The sequence below is a fragment of the Ovis canadensis genome, chromosome 10, assembly GCF_042477335.2.
Source record: "Ovis canadensis isolate MfBH-ARS-UI-01 breed Bighorn chromosome 10, ARS-UI_OviCan_v2, whole genome shotgun sequence".
In the NCBI taxonomy this organism is placed as follows: Eukaryota; Metazoa; Chordata; class Mammalia; order Artiodactyla; family Bovidae; genus Ovis; species Ovis canadensis.
In genome coordinates, this window is record NC_091254.1 from 99498263 (window position 1) to 99511998 (window position 13736).

The following is a 13736-nucleotide window of genomic DNA, read 5'->3' on the forward strand; positions in this document are numbered from 1 at the left end:
TCCATCGTCTCCTACTTTCCTGCTTGAGACACAGCAGTCTTTTGACCATAAGTCAACGAAATTAGGGAGAGAAAATACAAGCTCCAGAATACACTTCTGTGAATATTCATCACAGTCATTGATAAGAACAAAAATAAGGAAGGAAATTAGATGTTTAAAGGGATTAAAATATAGAGATATATCTATATGATGATATTATACAACCATAGACATACTTATTGGCAAGAAAACATTGTTATGATCATTTGTTAGGGGACAAAATCAGGTTGCAAACAGTCTGTGCATGCAAGCATGCTCAGTCACTTCAGCCTGGTCCGACTCTCTGCAGCCCCATGGACTGTAGCCCGCCAGGCTCCTCTGTCCATGGGACTCTCCAGACAAGCATACTGGAGTGGGTCGCCATGTCCTCCAGGGGATCTTCCCGACTCAGGGGTCGATCCTGAGTCTCCTGTGTCTCCTGCATTGGAGGCGAATTCGTTACCACTGTGCCGCCTGGCAAGCCACAGATAGTTGGTTGTGAATGTGAGTGAGTCTGTATGAACAAGAAAGAAAGTGGGAGGTCACAGACCAACATGCCAACACAGGTGACCTTCCAACAGGGGAATTATGGGTAACTTTGTTTCTAAATGGAAGGAGAGAAAAGCCCTGTTTTCCCAACATTGTTGAGTCTTGGGCTCCACAGAACCACCTGCTAACAGGTGTTTCTGCATGAGCTAGCTAAATATCCATGCTACTTCCAACCCGGCAGTAATTTCTGGTATTTTCAGTTCAACACTTATGACACGCTGCACGTATTTCTGAAAGGGTTTCTTTCTCCTCAGCCACTAAAGGTGTCCTGCAGCCTCAGCTGTCTCGCCAGTAACGAGCCCCCCTGCCAGTGCAGGAGATGCAGAGACTCGGGTTTGATCCCTGGGTCAGGAAGAGCCCCTGGAGGCGGGCGTGGCAACCCACTCCAGCACTACCGCCTGGAGAGTCCCATGCACAGAAGAGCCTGGTGGGCTATAGCCCATGGGGTCACACAGAGTCGGACACGGCTGAGCTCAACGTGAGGAGCAGCGGTCGGAGGGCACCTCGACAGGCGTGCTCACCTGGCGCCCTGACGCGCCCCGTCTCCTCTGGATCTCGCCTCTTCTCCGCGGCCTCTTCCTTCCTTTCCCAGGAGCACAGGGGCAGGGCCTTTCCTGTGTGTGCTCCCAGCCTCTGCTCTCCAGACTGCGGGCCCCTGGCCGGACAGAGAGCGCTGTGCACGCGAGAGTAACTCACACCCGTCTCCCTCCCTCCTCCCTGCAGCCTCCATTCCCCCACGCTCACTGCACCCTCCCCTCCCCTCCCCTCCCCTCCCCTCCCCTCCTATCTCCTCCCTCCTCCCCCTTCCCCTCCCCTCCCTCTTCCCCTCCCCTGCTCCTCCCCTCCTCTCCCCTCCCTCCTCCCCTCCTCTCTCTCCTCCCTCGTCCTGCTCCCCTCCCCTCCTCCTGCTCCCTTCCCCTCCTCTCTCCCCTCCCTTCCCCCTCCCCCTCCCCTCCCTCCTCCTCTCCCCCTCCTCCTTCTCCTCCCTCATCCCTTCCCTCTTCCTCCTCAAATCTTCTCCTCCCTCCTCCCCTCTCCCTTCCATCCTCCATGCCCTCCTCCATCCCTCCTCCATCCTCACTGCACCCTCTGTCCTCCTCCTCCCTTCTCCCTCCTCCCTGCCCTCCTCCCTTCCCCTCCCCTCCCTCCTCCTCCCCTCCTCCCGTCTCCCTCCTCCCTGCCCTCCTCCTCTCCCTCCTCCCTTCCCCTCCCCTCCCTCCTCCTCTCCCTTCTCCCTCCTCCCTCCCCTCCTCCCTCTCCCCAGGGCCCCAGGCTCCTATCACTGTCAGATCCATATTCACACACTGTACTTTTCCCACTTACATTAAGGTGATTATTGCTCCCTCCTCCCTGCTTTTTCTTTGCTCTCTTCTTCCCCAAAAGGGAGGTAGGTGGGTATTAATACAAATATTCTTTATTATTTTGGCAAAGAAAACAAATGGGAATCAAGTAGTCTCCTTCCTGTCAGAGCGCTGATGAAGGGAAGCGTCAATAAACAGAACAGCCTCCTGAGCTGCTGGCTCGAGACCCTGCACAGGAAGTAGAATAAAGCAGACCCTGACGCGGAGAGAGATGCGGTGTGCTCACCCTGAGCTCAGGGTTGCACGGCCCCCCATGATGGCTCTTTGTCTGTTAACCGTTAGCTGAATGAAGACTGGTCCTAACTTGCTCAGGGTCCACCTGGAGCCCAGCTCCTGGCCCCGTGATGCCCTCGGCTCCTCCTCACCCCGTTCCCCTGCCTCCCTGATGTCACCCGGCCCTGTCCTCCTCTCACAGGTCCCTTCAAGGGACCACCTGCTCGACCCCAGGCATCTCCAGCCACGCGGACGCCACGTGCCCCGAGCGGCTTGCACACACGTGTGGGAAGGGAGATGGAGGAGATGGACCGAGAGAGAGAGAGAGAGAGAGAGAGAGAGAGAGTGTTCGGGCAGAAATCCACCCCAGGATGTAAGCAGCTCTGCTCCTGCCTCCACAAAGGCCCTGGGTGCTGATCTCAAGGAGCCTTGGGCAGAGGCCGGTCAGGACAGGAAACGCCATGCCTCAGAATGCGGGGCACCTGGGAAAGCAGCATGAAGGCTGAATAGGGAGCTCGATCCCCCCGAGGCCCGACCCAGACCAGGCCCAGCTCCCCGCGAGGCCCGGCCCGGACCGGGGGCCCAGCTCCCTGCGAGGCCCGGCCTGGACGGGGGCCCGGCTCCCCCCGAGGCCCGGCCCAGACAGTGGGTCCGGCTCCCCCCGAGGCCCGGCCTGGACGGGGGCCTCCCCACTTAGGCCGCTCCCGGGATCCCCTGGTGCTGGGCTGTTCCTGGGGTCACTGGGCAAAGCTGGCAGGAAGCGAGAGAGGAGACCCCAAACCCGGCTGTCCCTCCGTGCTCTCTCTACGCCCTCTGTGTCTGTATCACCGTGTCTACATCTCACCTACCTACCTACCCTGTCGCCTACTTATTATCCATATTCTAGCTGTTCGTCTACCTAGTTACCTATCTTATCTCTATCTATCATATACCTGTCTATCTACCCCTCGGTCAGCACCCCTGAGAAGCCTCCCTGGTAGCTGACGCTGTGAGCGCTGCAGCTCCAGGCACACCCGTCCACTCTGCGAGCTGGCTAAAGTTCCGTGTGTCCCCCAGCTTTGTGGCCACATTGGGGTCACTGCTGTGGTTGGCGTCACCCTTGGCTGCATGGAGGCCACAGGAACAAGCTCCAAAAGGCAGGAGCACGGCTGTGGGTCTGAGGTCCAAGTCCACCATCATGTAGCTGATGACGGATCAGTCCCTCCGCCTATAAAGCGAGGTTCCGGGACAGAGCTCCCTTTCCCTCTAAGCTGCCAGGACCCGACAATCTCGCTCTCAGGCTAAGCAGGTAAGCAAGTCCTCAGCAGCTTCACAGAAAACAAAGCGCACGGTGCGGACCGTGTTTAACAGAAAGGAGTCCCATTAGAAAGCGCCAGGGAGGGCTCCAGAGCCCAGCATCACTGCATGACTCAGAAGGAGGAGCGAAGCTCTTCATCACGCACCCTCTGCTTCTCAGTCAGGCAACACTGCTTTTACTGTAGAGTAAGTTTTTCACAAATATTCTGCCTAATATCCAACACTGAGGTCTCTAAAAACATCAAACCAACAAAATGAATTTCCAAGTTGGTTAAAAAAACCGCAGTCCTCAAACTAAATCGGCTAGTTTTCTCAAATCTCTTTGTAAAAGGTATTCAGTAAGTGCTGACAACTTGCTTGGGGCCCTGGAGTTCAGGGTCAGCAATGGCCTGAATCTGGGGTCTCCCAAGGTCTTGCCTGCTCCCCACCTCGGGGCCTGGCACCCCGCAGCCCATGGCCAAGGGCCCACTTGGTGTGTGTAGGCCCAGCCACACACACTGAAATGTGGAGGAAAAGAGCTTGGAGAAACTGCCACCAGAATCCTCATTTTTCGTAAGATTTATTTTATTTGCATTTATTTAGAAAGCCGCGCCCCCCCCCCCCCACACACACACACACTCAGGAGACCCACCTGTCAAATCCTTTGTCTGCCAGACCATTTCCAAAGGTGTGACCTGTTTTAAGAGAAGGTGAAATTTGAGGGCGAAAGCCCTGTAGAGCAGAAAGATCAAAGATGACTATTCATGTGTCAAAAAACATGCACTGCTTTACGGAAGATCCATTGCTGCGGTTTAAGCTCTGTGCAAATCCAGTGTGCTTTACATGCCTTTCAGTTAGAAGAATTGATTCACACTCACCTTCCTTTCCACTTTGGTTCACCTAAGGCGTGACGTGACCAAAGTCATTGCTCCCATTTTCCTTCTGGGGAGTCTCGGGTCTCCCTAGAGCTGGGCGCGCGGCGTCACGCTGGCAGTGAGCTGATGGCAGGCAGTCCTGTGAGGCCTTCCATGTCCTGCCAGCAGCAGGGAGGAAGTCACTGGCCTGTCCTTCCGCAAAGTGGGGACAGCCCTGCTGAGCGCACCGGCGTCTCAGGACGGTGCTGGCTTCACAAAGTGAGACAAGCAAGGCCCACCCCGACACGGACCGGAGCGTTCTGGAAACAAACGGGCCACCTGCTCGCAGTGGGTGCCCCTGCTCCCCCGGGCAGGGATTTGGGGTCACGGCGGCCCACAGCCGCTGCCCAAAGCACATGCCTTCCTGCCGCGTCCTCCCCTGAAATCTGTGTGACCCCTGCCCTGCCTCCTCAGCCCACATGGGTCCCAGGCCCGCTGCCCAGAGGCTGCAGGGAACAGACTGGGCCTTACCCGACGGGCCACACCACGGACCAGCACTGTTTCCCACCATTAACTCAGTTAACTGGCGAGCCCCCTTTCCGTGGAGGCGGGAGGACCCCCACCCCTGAGCGACTGAAGAAGCCAGAGCTCCCCCATCTCCGTGACCTCTCCCGGGGACACAGTGGGGCAGGCCTGGCGGCCCTGGGTCCCATCCCCTGGATGCTGAGGCCGTGCTCTGACCACGTCAGAAAGGGCCCTCTTCCATTTCCAGCATCACAGGAGGAAGGGGCGCAGCATGGCTGCCTGCCAGCCGTGTGAGCAGCGGGACTCAGGGCAGGGGGGTGGGGGGGACGCGGGGCGCCAGGCCTCCCCCCGCCTCCGGAAAGACTCCAGCTCATCCGGCCTGCCTGGGGCCACTCCAAACGGCTCCTCCCGCTGGGCCCCTGACGGCCCATGTGCCCCCCGCTTGGTGGCCCCCGTGACTGTGCTTCTGGGAACAGTCCACCCACGCATGTCACAGCTGCTGTGGGGCAGGGGGAGCAGGGCAGGGCCGGGTGAGGACAGGCCCTCGGGGTCCCGGCAGGCAGGCTGCGCCGATGCTCGCCGGGGGTGGTCCCAGGGTCAGCGTGGACGCGCGCGTGGCGGAGGAGACGCGCTGCTGGAGTTCTCACTCATCAGCTCCCAAGCGCCTGTCAGTTTGCGCACAGTTGCTTCCGGGTCATCTCTCAGGAGCTCAGCTGCGCAGTGAAGGGCCGCCTCCACGCTGGGCTGCAGGGCTCAGACGGGGGACACGCAGGGGCGGGGACCTGTGACCAAGGACGCGGGCCGCTCCGCCACCCGCCCTCCTTCCAGTCCCAGCCCGGGACTCGGCTTCCTCAGCCCTGAGGGGTGAGGGCGAGTCCTCACCCCCATCCTCCACCCCAAGTCGGGCCTCTGTGGTCCTGAGAGCTCGGAAGGGCACGAGGTGAAGACGGAGGGGCTTTCCCGGGCTGACCCCGTGGGAAGGGCCCCGAGGGGGGTCCTTTGACCTTCCTCCCCCAGACCTCAAATCTGAGCCCCGCTGCTCACCCCTCAACGCCTGCTCCTCCAAGCAGCCCCTGAGGCCTGTGCTGACGGCCGAGCGCCAGGCAGCCGGCAGGGAGGCCAGGCAGAGGGCCTCCGACATAGGGCGGGGCAGGTCCTGCGGGCGCCCCAGCGCCTCCCTTCCCCTCGCAGCCCTGCCGGCCGCAGGCCTCGGGACACGCGCCCCCAGGACGCCCACCGCCCAGCCCCGCTGGGCCTCCCCAGGCTGCGGGCCCCGGAAGACACTCGTCTGACAGGGTCAGTCCCGGGAGCAGGAACGCGTGACGGAGGCGCCCGGGGAGGAGGCGGGAGGAGATGAGAGGCCATGCCTTGAGAAAGTTGTGCCCAGCAGAAAATCAGTCCCGGTGGCCCTCCCAGCCTCTTTGTCCCCCGTTTTCTGCCAAAGAGCAAACCCAGTTACTGACCTTTGTAGGACTGACAGCGGTGTCACACAGTCAGCTAGGGTGGGGCCCTGACCGTCCAGCTGCCCACCTGGCAACTTGCTCGTTGAAAACTCTTCGTTTAAAGAGAGAAACCGGCTTCTGAGGCGACGGCCGATAAGGCCTTTGCTGACAAAGAGAGATACCAGGTCCTGAGAGGCTCTGATCCAGCGGCCCCAACCGGAGGCAGCATGGGGAGGGGCTGCTGAGGATGCAGCGTCTGCAGGAGGGGACCCGGGGCTCTGGCTCAGGAGGGCAGACACCGCGGGGTATCGAGCCAGCTCCACCCAGGGTGCAGGGCCAGGGCTGCCCGGGGCGGACCTTCCGGTGAAGGCCCTCACTCACTCGCAGATGTGTGCACACGCACTTGCACATACGTACACGTGTGCGCACACGTGCACTCACGCGTGCACACGCGTGCACTCCCGTGTTCACGCACACGCACACACGTCAGGCCCTTCCCTTTACAAACGTCACTGCCGGGAAGGCCACCCCCCACCCCCAGCATCCTCAAAAGAAAGTGAAAGTGAAGTCGCTCAGTCGTGTCCAACTCTGTGCAACCACGCACGACCCCGTGGATTGTAGCCCACCATGCTCCTCTGTCCATGGGATTTTCCAGGCAAGAGTAGCATCCTCAAAGCACCACCTAAAAACACTCAGAAAACCCTCTGACAGAAGGCGAAGGCCCTGTTTGTTGATTAAAAGAAAATGCGACTGACTTCTCTGGGGAGACACTGTGTCCATCACCGGTAAAAGCGCGTGTGGCGTTAACGAGCCTGCTGGTTCCAGAGCAGACAGACGCGGAGTGCCGGGACAGCGGCGCCGCGGAGCAGAGGGCCTCTCGACACGCGCCCCGCGCTCCCCCCTCCTCTGTGCTCGGCCTGCCGTGGAGCCAGACGCTCGTGGCTGGTCTCCGTATCAGCACTTTCTCCCAGATACGGTTTCTGCCCAAACGTAAGCCTGCAGAGCCAGGAGCCAGGCCCGGGGCGCAGGCAGGCCCGGGGCGCAGGCGGCAGCCTGAGAGCCTCGCGGGGGGCTGCGGGGGCGGGGCGCTGTCCTCCCCCAGCCACCCGGCGGGGACGTCAGGTCTGAGCCGTGCCCCTTCCGGGGGGTGGACAGGCCGGCTCAGGAAAGACACTGCTCACGTCCTTTTAAGTCCTGGAGGTTTTAGGGTGCCTCAGCCCCGCCCCCTCCGCGGCTCAGCGCACTGCTATCCTGTTGGCTGCGAGGCATCTGCGCATGAAAGGCGAGGTCGGAAAGGGGTGCTGACTGCCCGCCAAGCCCCAGGGGTCCCCTTTGTGTTGGCCCCTCTGACCTCCCGCCCCCGGTCTGTGGGAACCGCACAGAAGAACTCAGTGGAGAGTCAGGGGTGGCAGCCGGCTCCTAGTTGGCACTGTCCCGCAGGCTGCAAACGAGCTGACGCCTCCCGGGCCGCCCCGTCCTGGCCTCCTTCACGCTCTGCGGGTGAGACCAGGGGTTCCCCTGGGAATTGGCAGCCCCAGGGGGGTGGGGGGGTGCGTGCCCCAGGGCGTCCGAGGCCTGGCCTTCCCAGGAGTGGAGGAGGCAGCCCCTGCTTAGGGATGGGAAGATGGGGCTGAAACTCCGGCGGGAAAGGCAGCGTTCTCGGAAGCAAGTCTGCACAAACACGCAAGAATCATCTCGGGGTAAAGCTGAGGGTCGTCTGGAAGGGACCATTGTTCCCAGGCAGTGGGGCCTGTGTCTCCCGCCCGAGACTCCCCGTCTTCCTCACCTTCCTTTGATGGAGAATACAAGTTTTCAAGAAAATCTTAAAAGCCACGGATGAAAGAGCTCTTCAGCCTCAGGATGGTGTCCATAAGGAGATGGTTCCCCTTCAGACCCAGGAGCCCAAGTCCAGAGGCCCCGTCCCCCCAGTGGGCGCTCATCTAGTTCTTAGGAAAGGGAAACGCGTTTCCAGAAACATCATAACACCCACTGGTTTTCAGAAAAGAGAGGTGGGCTCTCAGTGCCCATTTATTTTTTGGTTTCTTTTTCTAAGAACACAGGTCATGACTCCACTTCAAATTACTAACTTGTGCGACTATGTTCCTTTACTTGGAATATTGATATTGAAAACCGATGTAAAGCCATTCATAAATTGAGAGAGACTTTATTTATGAAAAGACATTCATAAATCGAGAGGGACTTCGGGTAGTTTAGCTTGGATCTTTGTGTGCTGATAGCAAAATATCCTTTTCTCCCCTGAAAACAGGTATTTTGAAAAAGTAACTCAAAAGCCTTTTTAACTTAAAAATAAGAAGGGGGCTCCGGCCCAGGGTTCCAGGCACGTGTGATGGTCACGGTGCCTAACCGCACCTGCCACCACCTGTGGCTGAGGGCCCACCGTCTCCTCTCGGGAAAACCCCTGCCCTCCGGGTCGGCTCGCTCTGTGTCTGCAGGGCACCCTCTGTGCTCCCGGAGAGCAGCATCGAGCCAGTCCGCTTTCAGGCATGACTTACAGAGGAAATGAGTCACAAGAGCATCAGTTCTTTGGCACTCAGCTTTCGTTATGGTCCAGCCCTCACATCCATACACGACCACTGGAAAAACCATCACTTTGACCAGATGGACCTTTGTCGGTAAAGTAACGTCTCTGCTTTTTAATATGCTGTCTAGGTTGGTCATAGCTTCTCTTCCAAGGAGCAAGTGCCTTTTAATTTCATGGCTGCAGTCACCATCTGCAGTGATTTTGGAGCCCAAGAGCTGACTCATTGGAAAAGCCCCTGATGCTGGGAAAGATTGAAGGCAGGAGGAGAAAGGGACGACAGAGGATGAGATGGCTGGATGGCATCACTGACTCGATGGACGTGAAGTCTGAGCAAGCTCCAGGAGTTGGTGATGGACAGGGAGGCCTGGGGTGCTGCCGTCCATGGGGTGGCAAAGAGTCGGGCAGAACTGAGTGACTGAACTGAACTGACTCACAAAGACAGCACGATGTCTCCCCGTGTCTGCCATGGAACGCATCCTTCTCAGCCTTCCTGGCTTCCCAGTTGTATTTCGTGCGTGAGAAAAGGGAAGGTTTTAATACAATGTCCGTGTGTAAAGAGTCTTAAAACCAAAAACAGGATTCCGGTATGTAGCCTGTGTTCTTTCCCCCACAGACCTCTTCAACACTGACACTATATCGGGTTTTATTCTGTTACTTAGAATATGTTACAGAAAGAAAAAGCAGAGGGCTCTATCTTAGGCAGGAGAAAGACAGTTTTCTTACACATTTTCCAGGAAACCTTTAAGTTTACACATTGTTTTATGAGATTTAAAATATAAATTACAGGAGTATATTCTTTTCTAATGAAACTCATTTTTGGAAGGTTTTGCAAATATTTCATCATTAACATTTTTCCTTTTTAAAAAATAAATTCAGGAATTTTTTTTCCACATTGAATTTTTTTTGTGCTTCTTCAAACACAGCAGAAGTCACAAATGCAATGATTTTTATCAATGCTATTGCCAACGCAGGAGGTAATTTCTTAGACTGACTGTTAGAAAGACTAGACAAGCAGACTGGGGCCTGCGAGGCCCACCCTTCTCAGCCCACCTGACAGTGGCTCTGGGAAGGGCTTGCCGATTTTATTTTCTGCTCATCTTTCTAAATCCATTAGAATTTCAGCCTCCACAACCATGATCTGCGTGCAGGAAAATGTTCTAAAATGCAAAGAAAATAGGAAAATGCAGGTAAGCAACAAAGTTAGAAAAGCCTTGATTATGCACGTTCTCTTTCCTTTCAGCTTCACCGCCGGAGGGAGAGAGGTGCGGAAGGAAGGGCGGGCTGTCCCTCAGGCCACACGACGCCCCGCCCTGCCCCCACCACCCCTCAGGAAATACACGCTCTGGGCTGTTCCTGGGGGCTCAGGCTGCCCAGGGGCCGTGGGCGGATCTTCCGGGCTGGACTTGAGGCTGCCTCCTAGAAGGTGTGGGGTCTACATAAATGAGCACCCAGGTTCCGTCTCTAGGCTAATGGGTCGAACTTTAAGAGTAATTAAGGGTGCTGCAGATCACACCAAGACACGCCTGCACCCCTCCATCGCCCGCTGGCCAACCTAGCCCCTCCATCGCCCGCTGGCCAACCTAGCCCCTCCATCGCCCGCTGGCCAACCTAGCCCCTCCATCTCTTGCTAGCCAACCTAGTTTTGTGCCGACTTTCCGTCAGCAACGTGGGACCACAGCTGTCCACAGTGTCATCCCACATGGACGTCAAGCCTCCTCCTGTAGGTTTTCCCAGGCATCACATCCAGGAAGATAACACAGCTTAGGAGCTGCTGACATCGTGGTCTGTGCTTCACATTCAAATGAACTGAACTGGTCATTTTAAGGACTCCTTTCAAGCTGGAACTGTCTCTAGCTTCACTCACCCGACCAGGTCCCCAGGAGGTGATCAGAGTGGCAAGCGGAGGGGAAGGTGCCCGGTGATGACCGTGGACGCAAGACTCTGGGAAGGGACTTCATGCCAGCAGGAAAATGCAACCTAGAGATGAGTGCTGCCCACCCACCACCGGCGCTTCTGTGAGCACAGGCCTCGGGCCCTGAGGAGCTCATGGCAGAGGAGCCTGGCGGGCCACAGTCCATGGGTCGCAAAGAGGCGGACAGGACTGAGCAGCTGAGCACGCACGCATATCTCATGGACAGACAGACACGTGCGTACATTTCGCTTGTTTACCTGCTCAGTGCTGCCCGCCTCTGTGACCACATGGACGGCTTCCTGTCCCTCACTCCTGTATCTCCCGAAGTTTGCTCAGACTCACATCCATCGGGCTGGTGATGCCATGCAATCATCTCATCCTCTGTCACAAGAAGCATACCTTTATCTGTCTCTATATCCCCTCTTATGTAAACGGTAACAGACCACACACCTAGCTCTTCTGACCAGCTAGGCTTCCTCTCTATCTGCGTGAATAAGCCATAAATTTACTCAAGATATTAGTTTAGTGAAAGTCGCTTAGTCATTTCCCACTCTTTGCGACCCCACGGACTATGCAGCCCGTGGAACTCTCCAGGCCAGAATACTGGAGTAGGTAGCCTTTTCCTTCTCCAGGGGATCTTCCCAACCCAGGGATCAAACCCAGGTCTCCCGCACTGCAGGCGGGTTCTTTCCTAGCTGAGCCACCAGGGAAGCCCACTCAAGGAAAAGGTTGCTTCCAGTTTGGGGAACGTCTTTTTGTCTCTGCCGTCACAGTCGTTGCTACAGGGAGCAGCCACGTGAGTCTCCTGTATCTTTGCCTGTGTATCTCTGGAACAGATTCCTGGGAGCAGGACCTGACATTTTCTCACGTCACCCGATTTCCTCCAGGGCTGCGGCCGCGCGTCTCCCTGCCACGTTGAGTGTGTTTACTGGATGGCGGCACCAACAGAGGGTGCTGTTGCGAGCCTGGGCTTTTATCTGACAGAGGAAAGCAGGATCCCGCAGTACTGAAGCATGTCCGAGGATGGAATGGGGCCTCTGGGGCGCTTCGCTTCAGTGCAGACTGGAGGAGGGAGGGGGATTCACTTGCACAGAGACTGGAGCTTAGTAAACTCGACGGCTTCTTTGAAAGAGTGAATGACTGCCTGAGTGAATGAATGAAGGTTGGGATTAAGCATCAGTAAGTCACTTGTGTCATCTGTCAGCCCGAGCTGCAGGTGGCCGGGGTACAGGCATCAGTGCTCCCGGGGTTGGGTTCACCCCGGCCCGAGCTCACCCCTCGGTACCAGCGTCAGCCTCTGTCTCAGCACGAGGCTCTCCTGGCCTCGGTCCTGGGGAACAGAGCCTGAAAAGATGCGCCTCTTGCTGCTGAGAAGGGTGACATTTCCCCCCCTCAGTGAGGCCTCGTCACCAGGCAGCCCCCAGTGAAGGCGTGACACGCCGCTCAGTTGCGCTGAGTGATGTGTATAAATAGCATTGATTAGAGTGTGATTGCAAATAAATGGCACGGTCAGGTCTTGTCACGAAGTGTCCGCCCCCGTCAGTCACTGCTCCCCGCCAGGTGCGGGCGGCGTGCCCTGGGGCTTGGGTTCTCATCCTCCCCGCCACCCATGGACGAGGCCTCCCCTCGGAGCCACACACAGGTCTGGAGGGGACAGGCAGCCCAAGGGTGACGCTTCCCTGACGATGCCGCCTCGGGCTACACCGCCCTCCCGCCCTCCCCACCTGTCATCTGTCCACAAAGGGGTGGGGACCCCACTTGAGCAAGAGGCTGAGGTCCCGAGTTCCTCCCTCTGGACCCAAAGACCAGAGGCTTTGCCCGAATCCTGGCCGTCTGCAGCTGTTGTACTTAACGTCGTGTTCACTATGTAGGCCCAAGTATCTGCAGAGCTTTACTGAATGGCATCGCTACCGAGACAGGTGCGGAGGGCGAAGCGGCACGTACACGGAGCAGAGATCCGTCCCCCCCGTCCCCGGGTGTCCTCAGGAAGTCGTTGCAAAGAGCTGAGCTTCCTGAATAGTCATGGTTTTCAAATGACTGAAACGCGTCTAGGCCTCCGTCTGCCACAGCACTGGCCCCTCTAACTTTGGGTGCAGACCCCAGATCCTGGGTCTTCTGCTGAGAAAGGAGCCTGGTCCGTTCCTCACACGCCGTTTCTTTGGACACAGTGAGGAAGTGCTCAGACCTGAGTGCTGGGCTTCGCAGCCCACCATGAGATGGAGGGCATCCCTGAATGAAACAGACGCCCTCTCGGGCATCGAGGAAGTGGAGACCACTCCTCCCTCATCACTGGTCGGCTACTCAGCTTGAGGACCACCGGCGAGTCCATTCCTGACACGGGGCCAGGGTGCACACGGTCAGGAGCAAGATCGGAGGGTATTTCCCAGCCTTTGGGCACCCCAGAGAATAGGCACCAAGGGCAGGGCTTCCCCTTTCATCTCTTTAGAAGATAAACATCTCGGGAAAGAACCACTTCAGCTGCCACTTCCCTATCAGAAAGGCAACAGGAGGCGCTTCCCAAGGAGAAGGTGAAATTTATGCTTCTGCTCAATCCCGAAAGAGCCTCCCACGGTGGGGGGGGGGGGGGGGCGCCTCTCAGTGTATCAGCCTCCTGATATCTCTCAGTGTATCTGCCTCTCTGTCTCCTGTTGGGTGTGTGTGTGTATGTGTGTGCACATCTGTGTATCAGCCTCTCTGCCTCCTGTCAGGGCTGTGTGTGTGTACACACGTCTCAGTGTACCAGGCTCCCTGACAAGACAAGAGAAATGGCTGGGTTAGTCCTGAAAGGCTGTAACTGCCGCAGTGAGATCCGGCCCTGACTGAGCCAGGTTAGGTGGCTGCCTCGTGTCCACCAGGAGTCCGCGGTTGGAGCTGTGCAGGGTCGTCACGCCGGGGCCCACAGCTCACAACACTGGGACCAGTCACCTTGCTGGCTGTGCCGCAGGCCCAAACAAGTCTCCACATTTGATCTGAACATGGAATATTCAAACGCAATCACGCGCAACCTATGTTCTGGGGTGTGATAGTCATTTTAGGAAGAAACAA

General features: G+C 57.5%; 1 long non-coding RNA gene across 1 annotated transcript; it reads right to left on the reverse strand.

Annotated features, from left to right (window-relative positions):
- Positions 1-190: 190 nt before the first annotated feature.
- Positions 191-5539, reverse strand: LOC138446821 (uncharacterized). Its single transcript, XR_011259560.1, has 5 exons — positions 4295-5539; positions 4069-4111; positions 1891-2096; positions 1089-1222; positions 191-532 (listed from the first exon to the last, which is right to left on the reverse strand). It is a non-coding gene; the product is annotated as an uncharacterized lncRNA (long non-coding RNA).
- Between the last annotated feature and the right edge of the window lie 8197 nt (positions 5540-13736).